The sequence below is a fragment of the Python bivittatus genome, unplaced genomic scaffold (assembly GCF_059951505.1).
Source record: "Python bivittatus isolate LINGU-HERP-01145 unplaced genomic scaffold, Pbiv_v1 ctg000340_np1212, whole genome shotgun sequence".
In the NCBI taxonomy this organism is placed as follows: Eukaryota; Metazoa; Chordata; class Lepidosauria; order Squamata; family Pythonidae; genus Python; species Python bivittatus.
In genome coordinates this window covers 10,830,624-10,847,245 of record NW_028277056.1, presented here as the reverse complement: position 1 = coordinate 10,847,245, position 16,622 = coordinate 10,830,624, and positions in this window count along the sequence as shown.

Genomic DNA, 16,622 nt, shown 5'->3' with positions numbered 1-16,622 from the left:
TGCAGAAAGGGGAACCAAACAAAAACTTTGGGGAATCAATAGCTCAGCCAACCGAGGCAGGTGCTAGAAAGCCACTGGTCAACTCCAGGATTTAAACAAAAATCAACTTTATTAAAGGTGCCAAAAGAAGATAAGGTTCCACACACAATGCACAGTTAAAAAGAGATAAAATACAAAACAAAAACCCAGTGCAATTCTAAATATGGATAAATTACTCAGTTTCCAACCTTGCCTGGAGTGACTCTCTCCTCCAAGACTCCAGCCAACTCTCTCCAAAAACACCCAAAAATTCTTTCCCCAAAACACCTGATAGAACCCCCTTCTTTTTCTTTATTGGCTTCCAGGGGTCAGGCAACTCCCTCTGGACACATAAGGCTGGGTCGTTCTTCAAAGGGCCAGCCGCTCCCCACTACAGGAACTTTTTAACTTTACCTTAAAAAATAAAATTAATTTTAATGAATTGACTCCTGAAAGCAGTTGGAGCTTTTTTCAGGATGAGGTGGAAGCCTGGGGGAAAAAATACATATTTTAATGAACAGGAAAGTGATGTTATGCTTCTGTTCACGTGATGTCCATGAACGTCTTCTAAATCATTTCTTTTTAAATGTGTGCAGAATCCTAATTAAAAATAGGTATAAATTGTATGCTTTGGTATAACTAACTTTTCTTTTAGTAAACTAATTTTCAAATGTCTAATTAAAAGGGGTTTTTAATCACAAGTCTTCTAAAAGTATATGTTCTCATAGATAGATGATAGATTAAGTAGGTAGGTAGGTAGGTAGATAGATAGATAGATAGATAGATAGATAGATAGATAGATAGATAGATAGATAGATAGATATAGATAGATAGATATCCTCATCCCAAGAGCTATTCCAGTATTTTGGATTTCCCATGTGATCCCATTTATTGACTCATTGACATAGTTGGTGCTAAAAACATATCTAGTCTTGCTGAAACTATGACAGAATAATCTAGTTTCTCAAACAATTATGCTGCTTGACCTTGAATTGATCTTGGTGCTTTTTTGGTATTGAACCTCTGGCGTCTAATTTTGGTTTGGATGTTGATTCTGCTGTAACCTTTGGATTGCCCTTGTAATTCTTTGCTTGCACAAATATTTGATCCCATCCTTTTAAATGAAACATCATCCCAAAGCATGATGCAATAAAACAAGCCAAGAAGACTATGTAAGATGCAAAAATCAAAACTGTATGAAATGAAATTAGAACCATCAAATAGGGCTTTGACAACAAAAGGAACATATAAAAGGACATAGCATAGCAGCAAAAGTCTTGACAAACAAGTAGCTCTTTGGTTAATGTTGAAAGTTCATTAGGCTCAGTCTCAATCATCACTGGTCAGAGAAGAAGTTCTATAATCAAGGAGCCTGCATCAAGAACTTCCTCTTTTGGTTTAATGAACAATTGACTGGTATGAGCTGGTGTTCTATGCATGAATTTCTAACCTCTCTAAATCAGCGTGTTGAATGATTGTGCTGGCCTCAACAGGAAAAGGAGGTCTCATTCCCATTACTTCCAAAATGCCCATCTATGAAAAGGTCTTGCTCAATCTTGCTCATACCAGAGTCAGTATGAATGGTAAATGCTGTAAATAAATAAATATATAAGCAAATATATAAGCAAATAAATAAATAAATAAAGTTTTTAAACCACTGCAACTGGCAATTCTTAATGGTTTCCAAGGAAAAACATCCATATAACAATACTGCAAAAAATAACAATCATAACTAATATTCAAAGGATCTTCATAATGAAATACATAAACAATTCTACAGTGCTATCTTAACTGGCTTCTGAAAGGTCCCCAAGAGTCAGAGCAAGTCTAACTCCTGGAGATAAACTATTCCACAGCAAGAAGGCCATGATGGAGAAGCATCTTTTCCTAGCCTCATCCTAGCTCCTAATCTTACCAGCCTAATCTTCTGGTAATGGGGGGTTGGTCGGGGGATTACCAAAAGGGTTTCCCAACTTACTTGTATCAGACAGGTCAGACTGGTTGAAGGAGATGGTCCCACACAGGGCTTTAATAGGTTAAAACCTACACTTACATACTTAGATGCATTCCTATACTTAATTGAATTATTTACCATTTATAATGAACATAAATGGTGATAAGAATCTCTGATTCTTTTATTTATGCCCAAGTTCTAGCAACAGGCACATCAGGGACTGTCTTACCCAAAATAATTCTGTCCTGTGAAAGATAAAAAAGATACAGGAAAGAATGTAGGGTGCCCTTATCCTGTAGAACACCCTGCCCTGAGAGATAAGATAGGTGTCTTCATTTCTGATATTTTGGAAAGCTATGAAGACTCCTCCTTAAGTGGGCTTTTGATAAGAGTTAATGGTAACCAAGTGGCCATATTTTGCTGGTTCAAAAATACCGCGTTTCCATGTATAGTTTATTTTATATTTGCATTGTTAACCATCTGGCATTGATTGATTGGGGCAGTCTAAAAGAAATTTGTAAACAAATAAAGAAATAAATGAGTGACTGTTATGATGAATAAAAATACCATCTTGCTTGGGCTGGGCATATAAATCATTCCCTGATGGTGGTGGTGGTTATTTTATAACTGACCCATCTCCTTCTCAAACTAAATTCTTTTTTTTTTTTTCCTGGCTACTCACGCCAAGTAGCACATGATATGATAACCGAAAAACCCTTTCTACTTCTGTTCTACATGAAAATAAATATTGAATATTTTGAAACCAGGCATTTTCGTCTCCTCGAATGCATGGGTGCTGAAATGGGAAGCCGGGAGGAAAACAGATTCCATTTCTCAGCCATTAGCATTCTGTGATCACTAACCCCTGAGCGTGCTTTGACATCCTTCTTGGATTCCTCTGGATTTGCTTCATCCACACACATGACTAAATATAGAGTTATGAAAATTATAGAATGAGGTCTTACTAGTTGATTGCCCACCATCCAAGCAAACTATTCAGAGAAAATATAGATCAGGCCCAGTAATGTAAGCCACAAAGTATTCGAATGGCAAGAAAATCTAGGGCACTGTCTTGTGAAGTGACTCATTTGTATGCCAGGCTGAGGATGAAAAAGCTTTACTTATCATTGTTGCAGTTGGTTAAGGGGCACATTATTGCTTGGGACTTCAATTCTCCATAGTCATTCTGAGTTGGCTATAAAGGTCTCCATGAGAAGACCTTAGCATAGAAGAAGGCTAAGAGGGGAAATCAATCTTAAAGGAAATCAACCCTGATTGCTCATTGGAAGGATCGATAATGAAGCTCAAGCTCAGATACTTTGGTCACCTAATGCGAAGAGAGATCTCTTTGGAGAAGACCCTGATGCTGGGAAAGATTGAAGGCAAAAGGAGAAGGGGACGGCAGAGGATGAGATGGTTAGAGAGCATCACTGAAGCAATGAGCATGAAACTGAGCCAACTCAGGGAGGCAGTGAAGGACAGGAAGGCCTGGCACAATATGGTTCATGGGGTCACGAAGAGTCAGACACGACTTAATGACTAAACAACAACAACAAGAAGAGGGGAAATGTTCTCTTGTGCTGTAAATAACTGATTAAATTTACATTTAGTTAGAGCAAGGTTTATAGAACTAGCCTGTTGAACCGAAGCTTTAATAAAGCATTGCCCCGTATATTGATTTATATAGATGTTATAGGCGACGCGCACAAACTGAGGCTGCTCATCCTTTCGGAGTAAGATCATTATTAGCTGGTACTCAGAGAGCAGTTACAACAGTTTCTTTGCTGCCACCTGCTGGTTAGAGAATTGTAATCCACCCAAATTGCAGCTGCCATGTGCCAAGATCCCATACAGCAGAGCTCCTCAACCTCAGCAACTTTAAGATGGGTGGACTACAACTCCCAGTTGAAGTCCACCCATCTTAAAGTTGCTGAGGTTGAGGAGCCCTGCTATATATTACAAACTCTATGAATTTTGCAACTGAACAAGCAAGGAATTCTAATTCAGTAGCTGCATCCTTAAAAAAAGATAAAGCCACCGATGATCTTTCCTTAAATTGGTGTTCTTTGGATCTCTTGGACTACAAAGTCTGCAATTTACTGCAGCATTCTTAACATAGAATATCTACCAGGGGCATTCATATTCTATGTTCACTATGACAAATTTCAAGCACTGACACCTTGCACTTCAGTCGCAACTTAGTTTCTGTCAAGGCACTTATGTGCCCAGAAAGAACACTACATGAGTGTGTTTTTTTACTGAAATGTGCATATATGTACTCTTACATTTTAAGAAAAGCATGTTGATCCAGCCATATGTCCTATAAATATTTTTATCCATGTGTTAGTGAAGATTTAACAGAATTGAAAGCTGTAATGAAGTGCATGATCAAGTGTTCAGTATATAAATCTAGTTTGGGGAAAATATGCTATCAAAGGGTATATCAATTTAATGTCAATACCAACTTGCTCATTTACAGTTTTTGTCACCTAATGTCTGGTGATGAAAGGTCTGAATTGGAAATCTATATTTATTGAGTTGTATGGATGGTAATTCTTACTAAGGTTTGCTTTAATCAAGGTTTGTTGAAGATATTATGGGGGCTTGGTTGACATATAATGTTAAGCCATTAATCATCACTCACAAACCACAAATCTCATTATGATTTAGCACAATGTATGAACCCAGTCACTTAGAGTACCAGTGATGAACCCAGCTTGGAGTACTGATGATGACAACATTAGTGTGCTCCTTTTATGAAAGCATAAAGGTTTACTTGTGACTAGTCCCTAGTTTCAGTCTCCCCTTTTTTTTTTTTTTAAAGGCATGCTAGGTAATGAGGAAGAGAAGGAGGAAATTCCATTTTTTTTTTTAAAGAAGAAGAGATATTGTACCCTATAGGAACTTTTAAGAGCTTCTGGACCTTCCCATGATATGAGCCATAACATATTTGATAAAATATGGCCATTGGTTATTTAGGTGGCCCATGCTGTACATTTATAAAGACAAAATTGAGAGCTACTGAGGTTTTTAATCTTGAAGTCAAATTATGCCATTCCTGGACACACATTTTTTTCCTTCTTCTCCTTCTCCTCCTGATTCTGGCTATCAAGAGAAACATCAGAATGTTTGATTAGAATGTGGAGAATTGCAAACAACTACAAAGTTTGACTGACTTGCAGTCCCATTTTTCTTCCTCCTTTTTGTCACCCAGAGAGCCATTTTGGTCTAGAGGTTAAGGCTCCAGGCTAGGAACCAGGAGACTGTAAGTTCTAGTCTTGCCTTAGCCATGAAGGTTGGCTGGGTGACTTTGGACCAGCCACTCTCTCTTAGCCAACAACATCAGTCTTGGGCATCAAGCTGGTCAGTCAATTCCTGTCACAACCAATGGATCAACATTTGGTTGATCTGAAAAAAGCAGACCCTGCACATGTGGGAAAAACACTAGGAAGGGGGGAAAAATTGTCTACACCCTCATGTTCCTCTATAAAAAAGGGTAAATACACAATATATCTTTCAAAGAGACTTCAGCATTTCCACCCTGGAAGAGATAAAGTACCTCAAATAACCCCATAACAGCAGCAAGGTTCTGTCATGGCTTTCAAACAGCTGCAAAATGAAACATTTATCCCAATTTTGTTGTGGTTTAATCTTTGGTTTTGATAGCAAAACAATCTTGGCTGAGATAGATTAATCCTTCACATTATGATGTGACAGAAGGAATTGCCTTCAACTGCATCAGAACTTTGACCTTCTTGCATTGCCAAATAGAGGTGATAACTGAATCAGATCAGAACTGGGCTGTGGTTAGCAATCTGAAGAGAGGACATGTGGAACAAGCCAGTTTCCAGGAGTGAAAGAAGAGACAATGAATAAATCAGGAAGCACAGTCAAAGAACAAACCAGGCATAAAGACCAATGAAGAACAAGGGATACAGGAACACAAACACGCTTAGGATGTTGCTCAATCAAGACTCAGTTTGACCAGGAGGAATTTAATAGCCATTATGAGTAAAGAGACCTGATGGCAGCATTTTATCACCTGCATTTCCTGGAGCAGCTTTTGTGAGTCTGTGAAGTTTCTAATAAATGGAAATACTATTTGCTGGGGACAAACCAGGCCTTCCTAGTGACTCATGGCTCTAGTTTAGATCCACCTAGTCTGGATGAAATGGTTTTGTAGTGTCATCCTCACTCAAAGGACAACATTATGGTTAATACAACTCAGAGGTGGTCAGGTGGACTTTTCCAGAGAATCAGCAATAAAATCACAGAATTATCAATCTTATTACAAGGAAATAGTGATTGGAATTTTCTCAAAGTAGATTGCAAACCATATGGGCACAGCTAATCTTCGATATGTTTTCTAGTATGAACATGTACAAACTCAGTTGATTTGTCCAACTGGTTTAGTACTGTCTGTCCCACAAGTTAAGCTCATCTGATGACTTCATGGACACTTCCATGTCATTTTCTTGACAGCAGTATGGAAATACTTTGATTTAATTATTTATTTATTTATCAAATTTTTCAACCGCCCATTTCCCCCCAATGGGGGAACGCTGGGCGATTCACAACAAACATTAAAAACATAAAATATATAAATACGTGAAACCTTAATTTAAAACATTACTAAAAAGAAGAAGGAGAGAACAAGAGGATGAAAAATCTGAGGCTGAAGGCAGAAGGCCTCTATGGGGCTAGCCATCCCCATGCTTGAGGTATTCCCTCCCCACCCCAGGCCAGGTGGCAGAACCAGATCTTCAAAGCCTTATGGAAGGCCAGGAGTGTGGAGGCCAATCGCACCTCCGGGGGCAGAATGTTCCAAAGAGCGGGGGTTACTGCAGAGAAGGCCCGCCTTCTGGACCCTGCTAATTGAAGTTCTTTCACTGAGGGGGTCCGAAGCATGCCCTCTCTGTGTGATTGGGTGGGACGGGTTGAAGTCATAGGGGAGAGGTGGTCCCTTAGGTAACCTGGTCCCGTGCCATGTAGGGCTTTAAAGGTGATAACCAACTCCTTGAATTGGACCCGGAAGCAAACTGGCACCCAATGCAGCTTGCGGAGCAGAGGTGTTAGATGGGCCCTCCTTGGGGCATCAACAATAGCCCGCACGGCTGCATTCTGGACCAGCTGTAGCTTCCGGATACTCTTCAAGGGTAGCCCCATGTAGAGCGCATTGCAGTAGTCTATCTGGGAGCTAACAAGGGCGTGTTATCTTATAATCAGCAATAAAATGTATAATGTGTTATATATTATAAAATATGTGTTTTAAATTAAGGTTTTATGTATTTATATATTTTATGTTTTTAATGTTTGTGTGAATCGCCCAGAGTTCCCCCATTGGGGGGAAAGGGAAATTATCTTCTTACAGGAAATTTTTACACTTCCCACTCTTGGAAATCCTATTGTCTTGGGATTTCCTGAGTTTCCCACCCAAATTCTAATCAAGCCCAACCCTGCTTAGCTTCTGTGTCAAGACAAGGCTAGTAAGTTACTACCATTCATTCTTTTTTGGTCCAGCAGATGTAATTGGAATATTTACAACATGATGTGGATGTACAACAAATAACTGTTATGCCTACTTCCACTTTCTGGAAAGAAAATAGATGAATATCTCAGCTTATCTACAGCCAGACAGGCATACATTTTGCCATTAAAAGATCTGAGATCCAGCATTTTTATTATCTACTAAGTTCTCTGAGATCTACGGGTCCCTCTTATTTTACTAACAAAAATATGTCAGGCAAGGCAAGGAACCTGACAGTGCCAAGAGAAGTGTTTGTGGGTAACAGTTGCCCACAAGTGTTATTGCCTACCTTTGATATGACTTCCAATGGTTCTCTTGCTTCTCCAGCAAAAGAGCCAGTTTGGCCTAGTGGTGAAGCCACCAGGCTAGAAACCAGGAGACTGAGAGTTCTAGTCCTGCCTTAGGCATGAAAGCCAGCTGGGTGACTTTGGGCCAGTCCCTCTCTCTCAGCCTAACTTACCTCACAGGGTTGTTGTTGTAGGGAAAATAGGAGGAGGAAGGAGTATTAGGTACGTTCGCTGCCTTGAGTTATTTATAAAAATAATAAAGGCAGGATTAAAAAATCTAAAGAAAAAAAAAAGGCCCTTCATTTGATGTGGCACCTAAGGTCCCCATTACCAGGAAATGAACTATGGAATACATGCACATACAGTATTTTTCCAAGGTATTGGCCTTTACAATATGATAGTAATATTTCCAACTTTTATTGAGGGATTGGAGCTTCCTTCAGCTCAGTGCCTCATGGCCTTCCTTACCTAGGCATTCCACCTCAATTCCACTAAAGCTTTTGTCTCACCTTGCTGGACTTTCTCTTCTTTTAAGCAGGACCAATGTAGAAAAGAATGGTACAGTTATTTTTAAAAATAGAGGGAAGCCTCACTACTCCCAAAGGCTTTTTATGTTCAGTGCTTGCATTTCAAAAGGAACCTGAGGTTCACAAAAGGTGGTAGATCAAATGCGTCCTAATGCCAATTTCTGGTTTGTGGAAATAAAGGGCCTTTCTGCCCTTCTTCTAAAGCATGTGTTGTCTGGTGTGAGCCAGGTTGCATAAACAAGGTATCTCTTGACTGAAATGGTCTCAGAGAGCACAATTACTCATCTTCCAATATATGAATTAGTTTAATGGAAACTCAGTTGGTATCACTTACATTTCCTGAGGATGAATGAAAGGACAGGTGAGATGAAAATCAGAATCACCACTCCAGTGATTCTGTGCCTGTGCTATATTTCTCCCTGCTCCTATCTCAGGACCTGAATTGTATGTTGACATGCACTAAGTTAAGAATTCTTCATATGATCCATACAGGGCACCATGTTGTGAAGACAAGTTGAGGTCCTGCATAGCAGCTAGCTACACAAGAACAGAGCACAACAAACATCATGGCAGCATCAGTTAAGGTGAATGGCAGCCGAAGCGAGTTGCTAAAAACTCAAGAAAGCTTGCCTGAATATTATCTAGCAGGCCAGATGGGTAAATTGGAGCAAAACCAAGTCAGCATGATAGATACAACTCCACCCTGGTGAGTTCGTGTGCCTAATGGTGTACTAGTGCAGACTGGGAGGCCTAGAGGTCTAAAGCAAGACTGTGCCCTTGGAAAGGTTTTGTTTCATGATCATCAGTAGAAAGTTTCTTCTGCTGTGGGAAATAACGTCCTTTTTTTGGCTTTATTCTCAAGGCACTTCATTTTAATGATGGAACTGTATCTACCTTATCATTGTGAGATGGCAGCAGAGGCTGTACTAATTTTTAAAACTCTGCTATGTATCTTTCCAATAATTTTGCAGCTTCTCTGACTGTTCATGCTTTCTAAAGGCCAAGGAAGAAGCAGTCTTATGAAATATTTCATGGGATTTAATTAAAACATTAAAGCTAAGGGTGGGAGCATGGATTGTATAATGATACCTATTAGACTTGTAAAGTCTAAATAACTTATAAAAGTCTAAATAACTTATAAAAAATGTAAGTGAAGGAAAGCCACACCCAACCCACAAAAATTTTTTCTTTTCTTCTGCTTTGAAACAAAGCAATTTGTTTCTTGTCAGATTAAAAGAGAATGGGCCAGAAAGCAGAACAAATTTTTGCCATCACACTATTAGATAGCTCGGCGTTCAGTATTTGCCACAGATTTGCTATGCAGCATGCTGCTAGAAAGCATATGTGATTAAAGTTATCCCAACTGTGGAATTCCTTTTTCCCTTTGGTTACAGTTAGGGATGAGCCTTGTAAATTTTCAGCACCAATTGAAGGCTGATCTGTTCAGACTTTTAGTTAAAACTGAGCTACTGTGTATTCTACTCCTATTTCATTACGGGTTCTTATGGGTTTTTAAGCTATACATTTGGTTTTAAAGTCCAATAATTTCTGGAGAATTTTGTAGTAAAAGGGTTTTATTGTAAATTGTTTGAATTGGCTTGCGTCTGAATTTCAAGATGGTTGAACCAATGAAAATCTGTTTATACATTTTATACTTCAAAGTTTAAACAAAACAAAGTTTAATGATAAAGTAGTCCTCCTCTTGTTACACATTCCAAAAGGGTTTTACCTGTCAACCTTTTGGGATGACCAAATATCTTGCCTGTAAATCATCCAATAAGATACGTGGATAATTTGCATTCTGTAGGCCACATATGGTCCTCACATTCCTACATGGAGTCTCCAGGAGCTGTGCTGTTGATATCTGACGGCAAAACTATAAACTACAGACACATAATATCCAGGCATCTTTTTCCAGGATAACAAAGAAAAAAAGATGTACTGTATAAGCATTCCAATTAAAATTATTGGGGGGCAGGGCTGATGGCTTTAAAAGCGACATAATGCGATGTGCTTCTTGGATGCTTAAGGCATCTATTGTTTTTTTCCATTAAACTCCTCCCCACTCCAGTTTCAAAATATGGGGAAAAATGCAGAAATACTTGGGCCTACACATATGCTCTATGAATTGCAAAAGGGATGCTGGCTGGGGTATCCAGGAGGTTCAGGCGGGGGCATGGTGTTTCCAAAAAAATCACAGTCACAATCATAGCCACCCAACTGAAGCCTTTTTCTGGTGCCCACCCAACTGAAGCCACCCAACTGAAGCCCTTTTCTGGTGCCCTCCAAGGCCCACCACACCCCTTGCTTTAAAGTATCCAAATGAAGCTAAAGTGTAGCTTCCTTTCTTTCTTACTAGGTCTATTTTTCAAGGCATTGTCTCTTTTGGGCTTGGAACATAATTTTGTGTATTTATTTAAATATATTTAAGTCTTTGCATTTGACAGCATTTTGCACAGTGCTGTTTCCCTCAGACCTTGGAAGTCTTTATTATTTCCTGCATGAAGTATTTCTCACTTTCATACCACTAAATTCCCACAATAAGAGGGAAAATAAATGCTGCCTCCACTGACATAGACTTACCCACCGTAACCCACAAAATGTTGTGATCTCCAACCAGTAAAAAGCTCATGTTTATCTGTTCTGGATCATCCCAAGCAGTAAAAATTATAATAAGTAAAACAAGAATTTGACAATCATAGCTCAACAAAGCTCATTGTTGACAATACTGGCCCAATAAAACAATGAACTGACTCCGTATAGTTTCTTACAATTCTAATATAAAAATAGAGGTTGTATGGTTGGTGAAGTATCCAGTGAATGATATGAGGACTGTATATGGTGTTTTTTTTTCCTTGTTATGCCTGAAATTGTTTGTATCCTTGGAGACCCAAAATTATTTCCTAAAGTGGGAGGGGGGACACCGCAGCCTTTCTTGAACAGAAACTTTATTAATGTTTTAAACCACTTGCAGTGCAAAGCAAATAAAATGCAATGATACCTGATAAATAAAACAGTGACTTTCTGAAGGGAAACATAATTTTATAGTAAATGAAGGAGAAGCTTATTTAAGGGAGAAGAGGGAAAGCTGAATTGCAGAATGTCAAAGCAAAGTTTTGAAGTTTTATGTGTATAGGCCAAGTTGACCCAAGATAATGCATAATCTTAGATGTGAACTTCAAGTTTCCTTGACACAGAAGATTCTGTGAATGGTATATATATTTAAGCTTGTTTTCTGTCAGAACAACCTATTGCCAAGATCATTACTGCTCAACTGAGGAGGTCCTTTGATGGAAATAGCAAAATGAATGGAGGAAATGTGTTGGCTGTTAGATTAGATAACTTTATCATAGGTCTATCACTTGTTACTAGCCATAATTAATATATGCAGCTTGGAGGTTAAAAGGTTGCTTCCCACTACATCCCAGTTGGTGGGGAGCAACAGCAAAGAGCTATCCATGTTCCCTTGAAGGATTCCCAAGAATATCTAGCTGATCCCCCAGAGAAATGAATAGATTGAATAGATCTTTGACAAGGAATATGAACGTTCTGTTGAATCAGGCAGCTACTAGACAGCATCAATAGAGTAAAAGATTTCTGTATCTCTTTGCTCCCCTCTCTAAGACACCTGGATTTTTACCTGAAGAGAATGTATACTGAGGTCATCTATGCAGAAACTCTACCCCAGACTCTTGTTTCTCAATTTTTCTATTATTAAACACATGACAATGTCAAAGAATGTTAGCTAATGTGAAGAGATTTAAGAGCCATGGATTGATTGATTGATTGATTGATTGATTGAGTCAATTTAGAAGCCACCTGACTGCAAGTAACTCTGGGGGCTTACATTAATACAGTGAAGGAATGTATTAATTTATTAATTTACATTTGATCACAAAGTGGTGGGAGGTGTGGACTATCCTGGTGGGCATTGGAAACAAGGAGTAAAGTAGCAATGGTTCATCTATAATATTAAGAAACCATAATAGGGCTTCAGTTCAGAGATACAAATAGAGTAGTTTAGGGGCCATGTGCGATCCACTCACATCCTTTTTGCAGCCTTCAGAACTCAAAGAGGGTGAGCAAGCTGTCCTTTTTTGGGGGGCGGGGGGTGGGTTGGCTTTTAAAAAAACCAAAATGAAAGAGTTTAAGGCATTCCATTCATCCTTTCTAATCTCCCCAAAGAGGTCCTGGCCCCATCCACCTTTAGAGTGTGGCCCTCAATATTCCAGACCCTGCCTGGTGTAGCTCTTGAACTTACAGAAGCTACACTCTCCTCTTTCATCTTCACTGACCTGCAGTAATGGCCCAGAATCATCAATACCTGCCCTCCAGTCTGTCTTTATGGCACGTAGGAGATAGAAAAATCAGTTCTGTGGATAATTGGCTAATATACAGTTTAGAGGTAGGACTGCATTCCCCTAAGGGGACTTGTTGATTAAAGACAAGTTTCTTGGTAATATCCTGCTGCACTTTAATTGCAGAGCCTAGTTTGCTAATAAAGTTGTGATCCTTCACCTATTACATCATTTTGTCTTTTCCTTCCGCTGTTGGTGCATAATGTATATGAGTAGAATTGATTTTTTTAAAGGTGGTATTGATCCCTTTATTGCATTTCTTTTATTCTAATGGCTGTATGTGGGGAGAGATTTAATAGATGTTTGCATGAAAAAAGAGGACCGGAAATTTTGCTCCTTCATTCATTTATTTATTGTGGTATTGTGGCAAATGTTTCACACATAAGTAGCTTTTGTTTCATCTTGTTTTGTTAGGGTAGGGATGAGTGGGGCAGCAATGTGGGTTCATGGATAATGTGAAGACACAGCAGAATTCAAGGGGAAAAAAACTGGCACAGGAAAGTGGATTGTCTGGAATGGCTTTGGGTCTCTAAAGAACAAAACTGCTCCTGATCTGTGCAATTTATTCATCTCTCACTCTTCACTGTTTGAAGATTCAGTTAAAATGGGCTTGGCTCACGCTAAGGGACTCTATCTGTGAATTATTTTGGGGAATGGGAAGAAATCTCTTCTCAGAGCACAATCTACAGTAGGTTTTGGATCTGCAAGGTGGGTTGCTTGTTTATTTGTCTTCCCTTTAGTGAACATCTTTGCTTCCTTGTGCCATTCAGAGCTATTTGTCTGGCAAGTGAATTTTCACAGCACACCTGCTCCCTGCTTGTCATGCAACTGTGATTTCAGGTAAACAGGTTGATCTGCAGGGTTCGAGATTCTAACTTTGCCAAGAGGTGTATGGGCCTGACAACTGTGTGGCCATCACTATTTTTATAAATGCACTCCCCTGTTCCTGAATCATATTACACAGGCAACCTAGAGTCTGGAGGGAAGGTGGGGTACAATGCAGGAAAGGTACATTCTTAAGCCATATAGTTAAGGGGCAGAAACTGGGATTCTCAGAGATGTGGAGATGGGATATAAATAGGAAGAGAGATTTAGGGAAGAGATTATCCCCAATCTGGTTCCAAGTTATAATCTAACTAGCCCAACCCTAAGGGTCATGGAATGGATGCAGGGATGGAATGGAAGAAAAAGAAGCTAGTTTGGATGGAGAGAGCTGTCTCCTCTGCTGGCAGAAACTCTGCTTCTTGCCAGAAGCTGAGAAGGCATGAAGCTTTGTGACAAGAAGTATCAGAACAATGAGCTGGATCAAGGTAGAGCATAAACAGCTGGAAGTTTCATCTGGGAGAAGAAGCTGAGAAGCAGTTGGGAGATCCAGACCAGGAGGAAGAAGATGCAGGAGGAGGAGAAGAGCATATTGATCCATGAAGGAAGGAGAGAGCAGCCAGTGAGAGGAGACATTGGCAGGAACAAAAATAGTATTTGGAAAAAAGAGGCAGGGAGAGAGTTGAAAGTGGACTTTAGAAATATACTGCATCTCTTAAGACTGTCCATATTGGACTTGTGCATTCCTAATCATCCTCCTATATATTGATTCCTGATTCCTAGAGATGTCTGCAGGATCTGATGCTTTCATTATAATGACAGCATGAGCATTGGGCCATCATGATGCAAACTCTGCATCTTTCATATCTGCATGTGATGTCACAACACACAAACCAAAGGGGCAGATCTTGCAGTACAACAGCAGAAGGCTCATTTCATCCTTTGTCCCCACCCCCACCCGCGTAGATGCCTTTGAGTGAAACCTGTAAAAACTCACAATTTGAGGTGGAATATTCTATTTATTGGATGCTCAGTTTAGAGGAGAAATGGCCTGTAGTGTTCCACTATTGGTGGAACGGTTTCTTTGTTTTTTTTAGTAGACATGGTGAGAACAAACTTCTGTAGGAGTTAAAAGAGAGTCTGCTTGGAAAGTCTCTAAGACAGTGCTTCTCAGTGTGGGCCATAAGGCTCCCCATGGGACCATGCTATATTTCTATGGGGTGGCTATAAGTTTCCAATGGGGCCACCCAAATGTAACAGCAGGCATCTGATCAATTTGTCATAATCCTGACATCTCATTCTCTGTGCTAATTTCAGCAGCATAAATATTGAAAATCACTAGAGTTTACCATAAGTATCTTAACAGCGACTATCAGCGGGGTCACAGAGGCAAATGAGGTTCAGAAGGGGGGCAAAGTTAAGAACCCTTGTTCTAGAGGAATCAGCTCTCAAACTGAAGATTGGTTTATGTGCCACAGCAGAGGCTACGTACGGAACATTCCTATGCTTGGATTATTAATACATGGTTTTTAATACATTAAAAATGAGAACAAGCCACTAGCCTATTTGTCCTAGAATATTAATCTCAGTTCACTAAAGACTAAAGTTTCATACTGAGATTCACTGTTTTCCCAGTCCTCATAAGACTTACATTAATGAGCATTATATTGTTACATCCCCCCTTTCTTCAGTTATAGAGGAACAGAAACAGTCCTTTCAAATTCTCCGCAGCATTTGTGATCAGAAAAACTGGGCAGATGATTTCTCCACACTTCTTTGGGGAAGAAGATATTTCCAATCATTTCTCTAGGGTAAAATTGCCCCTTGTGGATGGACAAGTCCCACAGGGACCATGGCCTCCTACTTGTCTTTCTTCAAGATTGGATGGGAGGCTGTTGACACCTGGAGAGACGACGGTAAAACAGAGGACAGAACATTCACACACATGTTTCTTGGGTACCTTCTCATTTAAAAAAAAATGAAAGACCACAGTTAACCTGAATGAACTTCTGATGAAAGGTTAGAGAATTTCTCATCCTAACATTAATTTGAGAAGCACCTAGAACTGTTCATTACAGCCGTGCAGAGCCCTGAGGGGATGATTTAGTTTGATGAAGGCTCAATCCAAACACCTCTTCAAATCTCCTCCATGAAGCAATGCAGCCTTCTTGCCTCTAACAGCAAAGCAAAGCAAAGCAGTGGTGTTTCTTCACCTGCTCTGGCTGTCACTTCTGGCTTTTGTGAATGCTAGCTAAAACTGGGAAGTGATGCAAGGAGCCTCACTGAAGCCAATCATGTCGCCTCTCTGTCTTGTTGAGGTGCTTCTCTTTGCCTTGTGTCTTGAAGTACCTTGTCAATGTGAACACACACCACCTCACCCAGAATTAATGCTCTGTCAGCCTTCCCAGGTAAAGCAGACAGGAAACAAGACTAGATGAACTAATTCTACTTTATTGTAAGGCTACATTAACAGAATCTTGCAAGTCTGAAAGCACAAATCTCCCGCCCTCCCTATTTACTGCCAGAGTAGTTAGGGCGGGTCTTTCCTAAGTTTCTTTCTCTGGCCATTACTCTGTTGTGGACTCCTTTCTCTTTTATCTGATCATTCCCTAGGCAGTATCTCTTCCCTCCATCTTCCAAGGCCACCCGCACATTGCTCTTATCCATACCAACCTTCCTGTACTTTAGTGACTCTTCTGTAGACATACTGTATTTGCATTGCTAGAGAAGTGTTTTAGGTGGAGCAAAAGGGCACCTAAAACTCTAGCTCTTGCTGCCGCCCAGTGGTCATCTGGATTTCCACAGCCCAGATATGATATGCCTACCCTTCTTTCCTGCCATTAGTTAAGATGAAATGAGGAGATATTCCAGAGTCCTCTTTGCAGCAGAGGCACAAAATGGCCCTTTTTTTGTTCAGAGGAACATAGGCCTTTGTTGTTCTCTCTTACAAGATTTTGCATAAAGAAGGCTGAAGAAAGTCTGTGTAGGCTGACAGTCAGGTATCAGTAAATAAATGAAAGAAATAGATATTTTCTTGAAATGACACGTATCAGTACATAAAATAAATACATATGGATATGCCCACTTTGGCAAGCTTTGCTCATCATGCTAAACAAAAACATGATTTGC